Source organism: Arachis hypogaea, chromosome 14 (genome assembly GCF_003086295.3).
Source record: "Arachis hypogaea cultivar Tifrunner chromosome 14, arahy.Tifrunner.gnm2.J5K5, whole genome shotgun sequence".
NCBI classification, from domain to species: domain Eukaryota; kingdom Viridiplantae; phylum Streptophyta; class Magnoliopsida; order Fabales; family Fabaceae; genus Arachis; species Arachis hypogaea.
This window is the reverse complement of record NC_092049.1, coordinates 34088038-34102625: the sequence shown is the minus strand read 5'-3', so window position 1 is coordinate 34102625 and position 14588 is coordinate 34088038. Positions and strand designations below refer to the sequence as shown.

The 14588-nt window shown below is 39.3% G+C and overlaps 2 non-coding genes across 2 annotated transcripts; both read right to left on the bottom strand.

Moving 5' to 3' along the window:
* Nucleotides 1-2813: 2813 nt before the first annotated feature.
* On the bottom strand, nucleotides 2814-2921 carry LOC112745799 (small nucleolar RNA R71). The gene has a single exon (XR_003173710.1). It is a non-coding gene; the product is annotated as a small nucleolar RNA R71 (small nucleolar RNA).
* Nucleotides 2922-8750: 5829 nt separating this feature from the next.
* On the bottom strand, nucleotides 8751-8858 carry LOC112745114 (small nucleolar RNA R71). The gene has a single exon (XR_003173059.1). It is a non-coding gene; the product is annotated as a small nucleolar RNA R71 (small nucleolar RNA).
* Nucleotides 8859-14588: the final 5730 nt, after the last annotated feature.

The window sequence follows — 14588 nt, the reverse complement described above, 5'->3', positions numbered from 1 at the left end:
TCATGTAATCATTTACTTCTTTCAAAGCCGTTTCCTTTACTTAGGCAAAACCAACTTCAACCCCCATGATAAATTCTAGAACGTTTCAAGTGTTCAAAAATTGTTTTAGTCTTGCAAGAATTCAGAATTCAAAGAGTACTTAAAACCTTTCTCAAAACATTTCAAAATGAAACTTATCAATAGACATTCAGGTTCTTTCAAAGTCATTGAAACTTCTTTAATTGAAACCCCCAAGTCAAATTCAAAGGCATAAACCCTTTTCACATCCAAACAGCTTTAAAACACAAGTTTCATCTAAATAACCTTCTCCTGAAAGAGATACAATGCCTTTCTTAAGAAGCAAGACTAAATCACAATTTCCTCTTTATTAATTCATTTCAAAAGCATGAATCATCCTTTTCTCGATAATTCAAATAAAATAGTAGAAGTCTTTAACTCATCATTTTCCAGACAACATTTCAATAAAGACTCGGATTTTATAGAAATTTTGGCAGCACCTCCCCTAAAACTTGGACTTTTGCCACCCGGTTCGGGTCCCAACTAAACCGTTTCTCATTCCTTTTCAACAGCTCAAAACCAGAAATCAATTCAAAAGCAAGCTAAATCCAACAGTCGCCTCAATGGCATACCTCAAGGAAACCATTTCAAAAATCAACTCAATATCAACCGATTTAACTCATTTATAAAGCTTTAAAGAATCGGTTCAGCAATAAATCATTTATCAAAACCAGAGCAATTAAAGCAACCCAGGCTGAATTTCAAGAGCATTCTATCTTTCACATCATCAAAATAATTGACTCAATTCAAACCAATCCTTAACGGATTAAACTCATTTCAAATATTTAAAGAATCAACTTCAAACATTACATTTCACAAGCCACACAACAATTCAGCCAAACCAACATCCATAGTCATTCGAGTCAATCAATTGATACATAAGACAAATACAATCACCAAATACACAATATCTCACATCAGTACCCATATGTAATAATTCCAATAATAAACTATAGTTTTCAAAAAGCGCCCCTACCTCAAAACGCAATTCCATAACCCAAACGCCTCACAGAGTCCTTTCCGCCTCAACCCGAACTGATGGCAACCAAAACCTCAGCTCCCAGTCACGTTCGCAATAACCATAGCAACACTAATCGCAACATACAATAATCAGGACTCGACCCACGTTATCAAAACTCGTATTCATTAACCATACACAACAGAATACTAACGCGAGGCTCTCGAAATAGGAATACTTACTGAAACTAAGAACGGCTGAACCGGACCGCAGTGCCCTCTAAACCGGTTGGACGGTGGCCCCGGCAGCCACCTCCAGCAGCTGCGACGACCCGACTCCGGAAACGGTGACTGAAACCAACATGCCGCAACAATAAAACTCTAGAATCTCACAAGAAACGAAAACTAAATTCGAAACCCTTACCGGCATTGGATCTCGATGGCGGCAGAGGCGTTTTCCGGCGACGGCAGTGGGGGTCTCAAGTGGCAGAGATGGCCAGAAGCTCCGGTGTGATTCCGGCAGCCACAACCACTTCTCCGGCAGCCATAAACACAGAGGCACAGCTCCCCTTTCCAACAGCGTCACCTGCGGCGGTGGCCAGTGCAGCAGTGACGTTTTCTGGCGGCAGAGGCTTACCGGCGCACCCCATGAGCAGCGACAAGGTTCCCAACAGCAGCTGGGCTTCACGGTGGCAGAGTAGGCGTGACTGGCAACGGCACGGCTGGAGGTCACGGCGTGTACGACGGCGACGCGGATGGACTCCGACGCGGTGGTTGGACCTCATCTCGGTCTCAGATCTGTTCTCTCCTTCGCGCGTCTCCCTTGCTCTCAGCCTGGCTCGGTGACTCGTGGATGGACCGAATGACGGTGGTACGGGGACGGTGGTGCGACGGTGAGACGTGGGTCGACGGCAGGGAGCGGCGGCACGTTCTCTCCTCTCTTCCCTTGCGTGACAGCCCTCAAGGCGTGGCACGACGACGCGGCAAGATGGGACGGCAGCGTTGAGCAGGACAGCGGCGATGGCGGGTTCGACGGTGACCATTTGAGCGGTGGCTTCCTCACTCTCATCTGGCGCACTCAGCCTTTCTCTCTCTCTCTCTCTGCTTTAGCTTCTTTCTTTCATGGAAATCAAAGGAAACTGTGTATTACCGCTGCTTGTTAGAAAGGAGGGCTGTAGCAGTTTGGGGAAACCGGGTCAGGGGAACCGGGTAGGGTTTTTAGGGTTAGGGTAAAATTGGGTTCAATGGTAATTTTGTAATTTCAAATAAAAGTAGAGGTAACATAGTAATTAGGAACGGATTTTAATCCAACAAAATTAATGTATAGAAATACTATTTGCTCCTCAATTTTACACTTTATTTTCAATAAAATGTCCAATCCAAAATTTAAAAATAATATAATTAATTTCTCTATTTTCCAAAACAGCAATATCAATATATTAAAATATTGATTATTTAGTCCATATCATATAAAATCCTTATTATTTCCTAACTATCAACTTTATAATTTAAATATAGAAAATAACCCAATAATTATAAAATTGGATAATAATCATAACTCGTCTCAAATCCAATAAATCAAAAATTGCCTTAATTATCTATGATAAAATAATTTCTAAAATTAAGGCTATAAATAACTATATGATTTGAGACTTGATCATAATAAGATTTCTCAAAAGTTCTGGGTCTTACACAGAGCTAGAGTATAGTTGGACTCTCAACCTAAAGATAGCCTGAACTCTTGGGATAAGCTGGTCACGGCTTTTCTAGCCAAGTTCTTTCCTCCTCAAAAGCTTAGTAAGCTTATAGTGGATGTTCAAACCTTCAGACAGAAAGAAGGAGAATCCATCTATGAAGCTTGGGAGAGATACAAGGAACTGACCAAAAAGTATCCTTCTGACATGCTTTCAGAATGGACCATCCTGGATATATTCTATGATGGTCTGTCTGAGTTATCAAAGATGTCACTGGACCATTCTATATGTGGATCCATCCACCTAAAGAAAACGCCTGCAGAAGCTCAAGAACTCAATGACATGGTTGCAAATAACCAATTCATGTACACTTCTGAAAGGAATCCTGTGATAAATGGGACGCCTCAGAGGAAGGGAGTTCTTGAAATTGATACTCTGAATGCCATATTGGCTCAGAATAAAATATTGACTCATCAAGTCAATATAATTTCTCAGAGTCTGAATGGATTGAAGGAATCATCCAACAGTACTAAAGAAGCATCTTCTGAAGAAGAAGCTTATGATCCTGAGAAGCCTGCAATAGCAGAGGTGAATTACATGGGGGAACCCTATGGAAACACCTATAATCCCTCATGGAGAAATCATCCAAATTTCTCATGGAAGGATCAACAAAAGCCTCAACAAGGCTTTAATAATGGTGGAAGAAACAGGTTTAGTAATAGCAAACCTTTTCCATCATCCACTCAGCAACAGACAGAGAATTCTGAGCAGAATCTATCTAACTTAGCAAATATAGTCTCTGATCTATCTAAGGCCACTGTGAGTTTCATGAATGAAATAAGGTCCTCCATTAGGAATTTGGAGGCACAAGTGGGCCAACTGAGTAAAATAGTCACTGAAATCCCTTCTAGTACTCTCCCAAGCAATACAGAAGAGAATCCAAAAAGAGAGTGCAAGGCCATTGATTTAACCATCATGGCCGAACCTACAAGGGAGGGAGAGGACGTGAATCCCAGTGAGGAAGACCTCCTGGGACGTCCAGTGATCAACAAGGAGTTTTCTTTTGAGGAACCAAAGGAATCTGAGGCTCATCTGGAGATCATAGAGATTCCATTAAACCTCCTTATGCCATTTATGAACTCTGATGAGTATTCTTCTTCTGAAGAGAATGAAGATGTTACTGAAGAGCAAGTTGCCAAGTACCTTAGTGCAATCATGAAGCTGAATGCCAAATTATTTGGTAATGAGACTTGGGAAGATGAACCTCCCTTGCTCACCAGTGAACTGAGTGATCTGGATCAACTGAGATTGCCTCAGAAGAAACAGGATCCTGGAAAGTTCTTAATACCTTGTACCATAGGCACCATGACCTTTGAGAAGGCTCTATGTGACCTTGGGTCAGGGATAAACCTCATGCCCCTCTCCGTAATGGAGAAACTGGGAATCTTTGAGGTGCAAGCTACCAGAATCTCATTAGAGATGGCAGACAACTCAAGAAAACAGGCTTATGGACTAGTAGAGGACGTGTTAGTAAAGGTTGAAGGCCTTTACATCCCTGCTGATTTCATAATCCTAGACACTGGGAAGGATGAGGATGAATCCATCATCCTTGGAAGACCCTTCCTAGCCACAGCAAGAGCTGTGATTGATGTGGACAGAGGAGAATTGATCCTTCAACTGAAGGAGGACTACCTTGTGTTTAAAACTCAAGGATCTCCTTCTGTAACCATGGAGAGGAAGCATGAAAAGCTTCTCTCACTGCAGAGTCAACCAAATCTCCCACAGTCAAACTCTAAGTTTGGTGTTGGGAGGCCACAACCAAACTCTAAGTTTGGTGTTGGGAGGTCCCAACCTTGCTCTGATTATCTGTGATCCTCCATGAGAGCTCACTGTCAAGCTATTGACATTAAAGAAGCGCTTGTTGGGAGGCTGATGAGCGGATAATTTATACGCTTTTTGACATTGTTTTTAGTATGTTTTTAGTAGGATCTAGTTACTTTTAGGGATGTTTTCATTAGTTTTTATGTTAAATTCACATTTCTGGACTTTACTATGAGTTTGTGTGTTTTTCTATGATTTTAGGTATTTTCTGGCTGAAATTGAGGGACTTGAGCAGAAATCAGATTCAGAGGTTGAAGAAGGACTGCTGATGCTGTTGGATTCTGACCTCCCTGCACTCAAAGTGGATTTTCTGGAGCTACAGAACTCGAAATGGCGCGCTTCCAATTGTGTTGGAAAGTAGACATCCAGGGCTTTGCAGCAATGTATAATAGTCTATAGTTTGGCCACGAATAGATGACGTAAACTGGCATTCAATGCCAGCTTTCTGCCCAAATCTGGCGTCCAGCGCCAGAAAAGGATCCAAAACCAGAGTTGAACGCCCAAACTGGCACAAAAACTAGCGTTCAACTCCAAGAAGGACCTCTACACGTGCAACACTCAAGCTCAGCCCAAGCACACACCAAGTGGGCCCCGAAAGTGGATTTATGCATCAATTACTTACTCATGTAAACCCTAGTAGCTAGTTTATTATAAATAGGACATTTTACTAGTCCTTTTGACCATCTTTGGACGCCTGGTTCTTAGGACATTCACTTATGTATTTTTAATGGTAGAGTTTCTACACTCCATAGATTAAGGTGTGGAGCTCTGCTGTTTCTCAAAGAATAATGCAAAGTACTACTGTTTTCTATTCAATTCTTCTTATTTCGCTTCTAAGATATTCATTCGCACTTCAACTTGAATGTGATGAACGTGACAATCATCATCATTCCCTATGAACGCGTGCCTGACAACCACTCCCGTTCTACATTAGATTGAATGAGTATCTCTTAGATCTCTTAATCGGAATCTTCGTGGTGTAAGCTAGAATGATGGCGGCATTCAAGAGAATCCGGAAGGTCTAAACCTTGTCTGTGGTATTCCGAGTAGGATTCAATGATTGAATGACTGTGACGAGCTTCAAACTCGTGATTGCCGGGCGTAGTGACAGACGCAAAAGGATAGTAAATCCTATTCCAGCATGATCGAGAACCGACAGATGAATAGCCGTGCCGTGACAGGGTGCGTTGACCATTTTCACTGAGAGGATAAGATGAAGCCATTGACAAAGGTGATGCCTCCAGACGATTAGCCGTGCCGTGACAGGGCATTTGGATCAATTTCCCGAGAGAAGACCGAAAGTAGCCATTGACAGTGGTGATGTATCACATAAAGCCAGCCATAGAAAGGAGTAAGACTGATTGGATGAAGATAGCAGGAAAGCAGAGGTTCAGAGGAACGAAAGCATCTCTATTCGCTTATCTGAAATTCTCACCAATGATTTACATAAGTATTTCTATCCATATTTTATTAATTATTATTCGAAAACTCCATTACTATTTTATATTCGCCTGACTGAGATTTACAAGGTGACCATAGCTTGCTTCATACCAACAATCTCCGTGGGATTCGACCCTTACTCACGTAAGGTATTACTTGGACGACCCAGTGCACTTGCTGGTTAGTTGTGCGAAGTTGTGAACCATGGTATTGGCATCATGTTTTTGGCACCATTACCAGGGAAAGAAAGAGCGATAAATTTTACATAATTAAAGTGTAATCACAATTTCTGCGCAGCAAGTTTTTGGCGCCGTTGCCGGGGATTGTTCGAGTTTGGACAACTGACGGTTCATCTTGTTGCTCATATTAGGTAATTTTCTTTTTGTTTTCTTTTCAAAAATTTTTCAAAATTTTCTCACCTGTTTTCGAAAAAATTTTTTTAAAAATAATGTTTTCAAAAATAAATTATTCTATGGCTTCAAAAATTTTTAAGAATGAATTCTAGTGTTTCATGAAGCATGATGAATCCTATCTGACTGTAAAGCCATACCCAAACTGCTTTGGGATTGGCTAATCACCTCAGTGGAGTCATGCCCAATCCTTCTGGATAGGGTATGTCAGGCTTGTCATGTCTGAATTACACTCATATTTTTATTAAAGCTTGGCTGGCTATTAAGCCATGCCTGACCCTTTGATTGGAGCTTTAAGACTAACATGACAAGATTCCTGGAATTCATATTAAAGATTTTGAAATCCTTATCTTTGTTTTTCAAATAATTTTCGAAAAAAAAAACCAAAAAAAAAATTTAGAAAATCATAAAAATAAAAAATATTTTTGTGTTTCTTGTTTGAGTCTTGAGTCATATCATAAGTTTGGTGTCACTTGCATATTCATCTTGCATTTTTCGAAAATTCATGCATTCATAGTGTTCTTCATGATCTTCAAGTTGTTCTTGGTCAGTCTTCTTGTTTGATCTTGATGTTTTCTTGTTTTGTGTCTTTTCTTGTTTTACATGTGCATCTTTCGTTTATTAGAGTCTAAACATGAAAGATTTCTAAGTTTGGTGTCGTGCATGTTTTCTTTGCATATAAAATTTTTCAAAAATATGTTCTTGATGTTCATCATGATATTCACGGTGTCCTTGGTGTTCATCTTGACATTCATAGCATTCTTGCATACATTCATTGTTTTGATCTAAAAATTTCATGCATTGCATTATTTTACTTGTTTTTCTCTCTCATCATAAAAATTCAAAAAAATCAAAAAAATATCTTTCCCTTTTTCTCTCATCAAATTCGAAAATTTGGATTGACTTTTTCAAAAAAATTTTAAAATCTAAGTTGTTTTCATGAGTCAAATCAAATTTTCAATTTGAAAATCTTATCTTTTTTAAAATCTTTTTCAAAAATCAAATCTTTTTCAAATTTCTTAGTTATTTTCGAAAATTATAAAAATATTTTTCAAAAAAATCTTTTTCTTAATTTTATATCAAATTTTCGAAAATAACAATAACAATTAAAGTTTTGATTCAAAAATTTCAAGTTTGTTACTTGCTTGTTAAGAAAGATTCAAACTTTAAGTTCTAGAATCATATCTTGTGATTTCTTGTGAATCAAGTCATTAATTGTGATTTTAAAAAAAATCAAATCTTTTTCAAAAACTAATTTCTCTCATATCTTTTCAAAAATATCTTCTTATCTTATCTTTTTCAAAAATTTGATTTCAAAATATCTTTTCTAACTTCCTAACTTCCTATCTTTTCAAAATTTGTTTCAACTAACTAACTAACTCTTTGTTTGTTTCTTATCTTTTTCAAAACCACCTAACTAACTCTCTCTCTCTCATTTTCGAAATTCCTTCCTTCTTTTTCAAAATTTCTTTTTAATTAACTATTATTTTAATTTTTAAATCTTAATTTTCGAAAAACTACTAACATTTTTCAAAAACTATTTTCAAAAATCACTAACTCTTTTTCAAAAATTATTTTTGAAAATTCCTTCTCTCTCATTTCCTTCTATTTATTTATTCATTTACTAACATTTCATCTCACATCTCTACCCTCCTCACAGTTGTGTTTCTTCCATTACATTACATTCTTTATCTCCCTCTTTTCTTCCACTCACAAAGGGATCCCTATACTATGACATAGAGGATTCCTCTTCTTTTCTTTCTCTCTCCTCTTTCTTATGAACAGGGACAGAGAAAAAGGCATTCTTGTTGAAGCTGATCCAGAACCTGAAAGGACTCTAAAAAGGAAATTAAGAGAAGCTAAATTACAACAATCCAGAGACAACTTGATTTAAAATTTCGAACAAGTAAAGGAGATGACAGCCGAACCCAACAACAATGAAAGGAGGATGCTTGGTGACTTTACTGCACCTAATTCCAATTTACATGGAAGAAGCATCTCCATTCCTGCTATTGGAGCAAACAATTTTGAGCTGAAACCTCAATTAGTTTCTCTGATGCAGCAGAACTGCAAGTTTCATGGACTTCCATCTGAAGATCCTTTTCAGTTCTTAACTGAATTCTTGCAGATCTGTGATACCGTTAAGACTAATGGAATAGATCCTGAAGTCTACAGGCTCATGCTTTTTCCATTTGCTGTAAGAGACAGAGCTAGAATATGGTAGGACTCTCAACCTAAGGATAGCCTAAACTCTTGGGATAAGCTGGTCAAGGCTTTCTTAGCCAAGTTCTTTCCTCCTCAAAAGCTGAGCAAGCTTAGAGTGGATGTTCAAACCTTCAGACAGAAAGAAGGTGAATCCCTCTATGAAGCTTGGGAGAGATACAAAGGACTGACCAAAAAGTATCCTTCTGACATGCTTTCAGAATGGACCATCCTGGATATATTCTATGATGGTATGTCTGAGTTATCTAAGATGTCATTGGATACCTCTGCAGGTGGATCCATTCACCTAAAGAAAATGCCTGCAAAAGCTCAAGAACTCATTGACATGGTTGCAAATAACCAGTTCATGTACACTTCTGAAAGGAATCCTGTGAATAATGGGACGCCTATGAAGAAGGGAATTCTTGAGGTTGATACTCTGAATGCCATATTGGCTCAGAATAAAATATTGACTCAGCAAGTCAATATGATTTCTCAGAGTCTGAATGGAATGCAAGCTACATCCAACAGTACTCAAGAGGCATCTTCTGAAGAAGAAGCTTATGATCCTGAGAACCCTGCAATAGCAGAGGTAAATTACATGGGTGAACCTTATGGAAACACCTATAACTCATCATGGAGAAATCATCCAAATTTCTCATGGAAGGATCAAAAGCCTCAACAAGGCTTTAATAATGGTGGAAGAAACAGGTTTAACAATAATAAACCTTTTCCATCATCCACTCAGCAACAGACAGAGAACTCTGAACAAAATACTTCTAATTTAGCAAACTTAGTCTCTAATCTATCTAAGGCCACTGTGAGTTTCATGAATGAAACAAGGTCTTCCATTAGAAATTTGGAAGCACAAGTGGGTCAGTTGAGTAAAAGGATCACTGAAATCCCTCCTAGCACTCTCCCAAGCAATACAGAAGAAAATCCAAAAGGAGAGTGCAAGGCCATTGACATAATCAAAATGGCCGAACCCAAAGAGGGAGAGGAGGACGTAAATCCCAAGAAGGAAGACCTCCTGGGACGTCCAGTGACCAATAAGGAGCTTCCCTCTGAGGAACCAAAGGACTCTGAGGCTCATCTAGAGACCATAGAGATTCCATTGAACCTCCTTATGCCCTTCATGAGCTCTGATGAGTATTCCTCTTCTGAAGAGAATGAGGATGTTACTGAAGAGCAAACTGCCAAGTTTCTTGGTGCAATCATGAAGCTGAATGCCAAATTATTTGGCATTGATACTTGGGAAGTTGAACCTCCCTTGTTTATCAATGAACTAAGTGATCTGGATCAACTGACATTGACTCAGAAGAGACAGGATCCTGGAAAGTTTATAATACCCTGTACCATAGGCACCATGATCTTTAAGGCTCTGTGTGACCTTGGTTCAGGAATAAACCTCATGCCCCTCTCTGTAATAGAGAAACTGGGAATCTATGAGGTGCAAGCTGCTAAAATCTCATTAGAGATGGCAGACAATTCAAGAAAACAGGCTTATGGACAAGTAGAGGACATGTTAGTAAAGGTTGAAGACCGTTACATCCCTGCTGATTTCATAGTCCTGGATACTGGGAAGAAAGAGGATGAATCCATCATCCTAGGAAGACCTTTCCTAGCCACAGCAAGAGCTGTGATTGATGTGGACAGAGGAGAATTGATCCTTCAATTGAATGAGGACAACCTTGTGTTTACAACTCAAGGATCTCTCTCTGCATCCATGGAGAGGAAGCAGAAAAAGCTTCTCTCAAAGCAGAGTCAAACAAAGCCCTCACAGTCAAACTCTAAGTTTGGTGTTGAACTCCCATATCCAAACTCTAAGTTTGGTGTTGGAGAGTCTCAACAATGCTCTGAACATCCGTGAGGCTCCATGAGAGCCCACTGTCAAGCTATTGACATTAAAGAAGCGCTTGTTGGGAGGCAACCCAATTTTTATTTATCTAACTATATTTTTCTTAGTTATATGTCTTTATAGGTTCATGATCATGTGGAGTCACAAAACAAACAAAAAAAATCAAAAACGGAATCAAAAACAGCAGAAGAAAAATCACACCCTGGAGGAGCATCTGTCTGGCGTTCAAACGCCAGAACAGAGCATGGTTCTGGCACTGAACGCCCAGAATGGGCAGCATCCTGGTGCTGAACGCCCAGAACAAGCATGGTTCTGGCGTTCAACGCCAGAAATGGCAGCAAATGGGCGTTGAACGCCCAAAATGGGCACCAACCTGGCGCTGAACGCCCAGAGTTGTGTGCAAGGGCATTTTACATGCCTAAATTGGTGCAGGGATGTAAATGCCTTGACACCTCAGGATCTGTGGACCCCACAAGATCATCTCAGGATCTGTGGACCCCACAGGATCTCCACCTACCTCATCATCTCTCTTTCCATTCATGATCATCCCTTCTGTTTTCCATTTACCACTCACATCCATACACCCACTACCTTCAAAATCCAACATCTCTCTCCCACCCAATCCCACCCATATGGCCGAATACACACTCCCATCCATCTCCTCCATGTCTTCTTCTTATTCTTCTATTCTTTCTTCTTTTGCTCGAGGGCGAGCAACATTCTAAGTTTGGTGTGGTAAAAGCATAGCTTCTTTGTTTTTTCCATAACCATTGATGGCACCTAAGGCTAGAGAAACCTCTAGAAAGAGGAAAGGGAAGACAAAAGCTTCCATCAAGGGTCTATAGCTCAGTGGTAGAACATTTGACTGCAAATCAAGAGATCCCTGAGATACCTCAGGGGATACATTTTCTTCCACACAATTATTGGAAGCAACTAAGGGTGGAACATCAAGAGCACTCCATCATCCTTCATGAAATCAGAGAAGATCTAAAAGCAATGAAGGGGGAGCAACAAAGGCAAGGAAGAGACATAGAAGAGCTCAAGGACATCATTGGTTCTTCAAGAAGGAAACGCCACCATCACTAAGGTGGATTCATTCCTTGTTCTTAATTCTTCTGTTTTTCGTTTTCTATGCTATGTGCTTATCTGTGTTTGTGTCTTCATTACATGATCATTAGTAGTTAGTAACTTTGTCTTAAAGTTATGAATGTCCTACGAATCCATCACCTCTCTTAAATGAAAAATATTTTAATTCAAAAGAACAAGAAGTACATGAGTTTTGAATTTATCCTTGAACTTAGTTTAATTATATTGATGTGGTGACAATGCTTCTTGTTTTCTGAATGTATGCTTGAACAGTGCATATGTCTTTTGAAGTTGTTGTTTAAGAATGTTAAATATGTTGGCACTTGAAAGAATGATGACAAGGAAACATGTTATTTGATAATCTGAAAAATCATAAAAATGATTCTTGAAGTAAGAAAAAGCAGCAAAGAACAAAGCTTGCAGAAAAAAAAAGAAAAAAAAGTAGGCGAAAAAAAATAGAAATAAAAGGAAAAAGCAAGCAGAAAAAGCCAAAAGCTCTTAAAACCAAGAGGTAAGAGCAAAAAGCCAATAACCCTTAAAACCAAAAGGCAAGGGCAAATAAAAAGGATCCCAAGGCTTTGAGCATCAGTGGATAGGAGGGCCTAAAGGAATAAAATCCTGGTCTAAGTGGCTAAACCAAGCTGTCCCTAACCATGTGCTTGTGGCGTGTAGGTGTCAAGTGAAAACTTGAGACTGAGCGGTTAAAGTCAAGGTCCAAAGCAAAAAAAAATAAAAAGAGTGTGCTTAAGAACCCTGGACACCTCTAATTTGGGACTTTAGCAAAGCTGAGTCACAACCTGAAAAGGTTCACCTAATTATGTGTCTGTGGCATTTATGTATCCGGTGGTAATACTGGAAAACAAAGTGCTTAGGGCCACGGCCAAGACTCATAAAATAGTTGTGTTCAAGAATCATCATACTGAACTAGGAGAATCAATAACACTATCTGAACTCTGAGTTCCTATAGATGCCAATCATTCTGAACTTCAATGGATGAAGTGAGATGCCAAAACTATTCAAGGGGCAAAAAGCTATAAGTCCCGCTCATATGATTGAAGCTATGTTTCATTGATAGTTTGGAATTTATAGTATATTCTCTTCTTTTTATCCTATTTGATTTTCAGTTGCTTGGGGACAAGCAACAATTTAAGTTTGGTGTTGTGATGAGCGGATAATTTATACGCTTTTTGACATTGTTTTTAGTATGTTTTTAGTAGGATCTAGTTACTTTTAGGGATGTTTTCATTAGTTTTTATGTTAAATTTACATTTCTGGACTTTACTATGAGTTTGTGTGTTTTTCTATAATTTCAGGTATTTTCTGGCTGAAATTGAGGGACTTGAGCAGAAATCAGATTCAGAGGTTGAAGAAGGACTGCTGATGCTGTTGGATTCTAACCTCCCTTCACTCAAAGTGGATTTGATGGAGCTACAGAACTTGAAATGGCGCGCTTCCAATTGCGTTGGAAAGTAGACATCCAGGGCTTTCCAGAAATGTATAATAGTCCATACTTTAGCCAAGAATAGATGACGTAAACTGGCGTTCAACGCCAGCTTTCTGCCCAAATCTGGCGTCCAGCGCCAGAAAAAGATCCAAAACCAGAGTTGAACGCCCAAACTGGCACAAAAATTGGCGTTCAACTCCAAGAAGGACCTCTACACGTGCAACACTCAAGCTCAGCCCAAGCACACACCAAGTGAGCCCCGGAAGTGGATTTATGCATCAATTACTTACTCATGTAAACCCTAGTAGCTAGTTTATTATAAATAGGACATTTTACTAGTCCTTTTGACCATCTTTGGACGCCTGGTTCTTAGATCAGAGGGGCTGGCCATTCGGCCATTCCTGGACCTTTCACTTATGTATTTTTAACGGTAGAGTTTCTACACTCCATAGATTAAGGTGTGGAGCTCTGCTGTTCCTCAAAGATTAATGCAAAGTACTACTGTTTTCTATTCAATTCTTCTTATTTCGCTTCTAAGATATTCATTCGCACTTCAACTTGAATGTGATGAACGTGACAATCATCATCATTCCCTATGAACGCGTGCCTGACAACCACTCCCGTTCTACATTAGATTGAATGAGTATCTCTTAGATCTCTTAATCAGAATCTTCGTGGTGTAAGCTAGAATGATGGCGGCATTCAAGAGAATCCGGAAGGTCTAAACCTTGTCTGTGGTATTCCGAGTAGGATTCAATGATTGAATGACTGTGACGAGCTTCAAACTCGCGATTGCCGGGCGTAGTGACAGACGCAAAAGGATAGCAAATCCTATTCCAGCATGATCGAGAACCGACAGATGAATAGTCGTGCCGTGACAGGGTGCGTTGACCATTTTCACTGAGAAGATAAGATGAATCCACTGACAAGGGTGATGCCTCCAGACGATTTGCCATGCCGTGACAGGGCATTTGGATCATTTTCCCGAGAGAAGACCGAAAGTAGCCATTGACAGTGGTGATGTATCACATAAAGCCAGCCATGGAAAGGAGTAAGACTGATTGGATGAAGATAGCAGGAAAGCAGAGGTTCAGAGGAACGAAAGCATCTCTATTCGCTTATCTGAAATTCTCACCAATGATTTACATAAGAATTTCTATCCCTATTTTATTAATTATTATTCAAAAACTCCATTACTATTTTATATTCGCCTGACTGAGATTTACAAGGTGACCATAGCTTGCTTCATACCAACAATCTCCGTGGGATTCGACCCTTACTCACGTAAGGTATTACTTGGACGACCCAGTGCACTTGCTGGTTAGTTGTGCGAAGTTGTGAACCATGGTATTGGCATCATGTTTTTGGCGCCATTACCAGGGAAAGAAAGAGCGATGAATTTTACATAATTAAAGTGTAATCACAATTTCTGCGCACCAGAGGCAACCCAATGTTATTTAATCATTTTTATTTTATTTTCTCTTTGTTATTTCATGTTTTATTAGGTTGATGATTATGTGGAGTCACAAAAACTACTAAAAAATCGAAAACAGAATGAA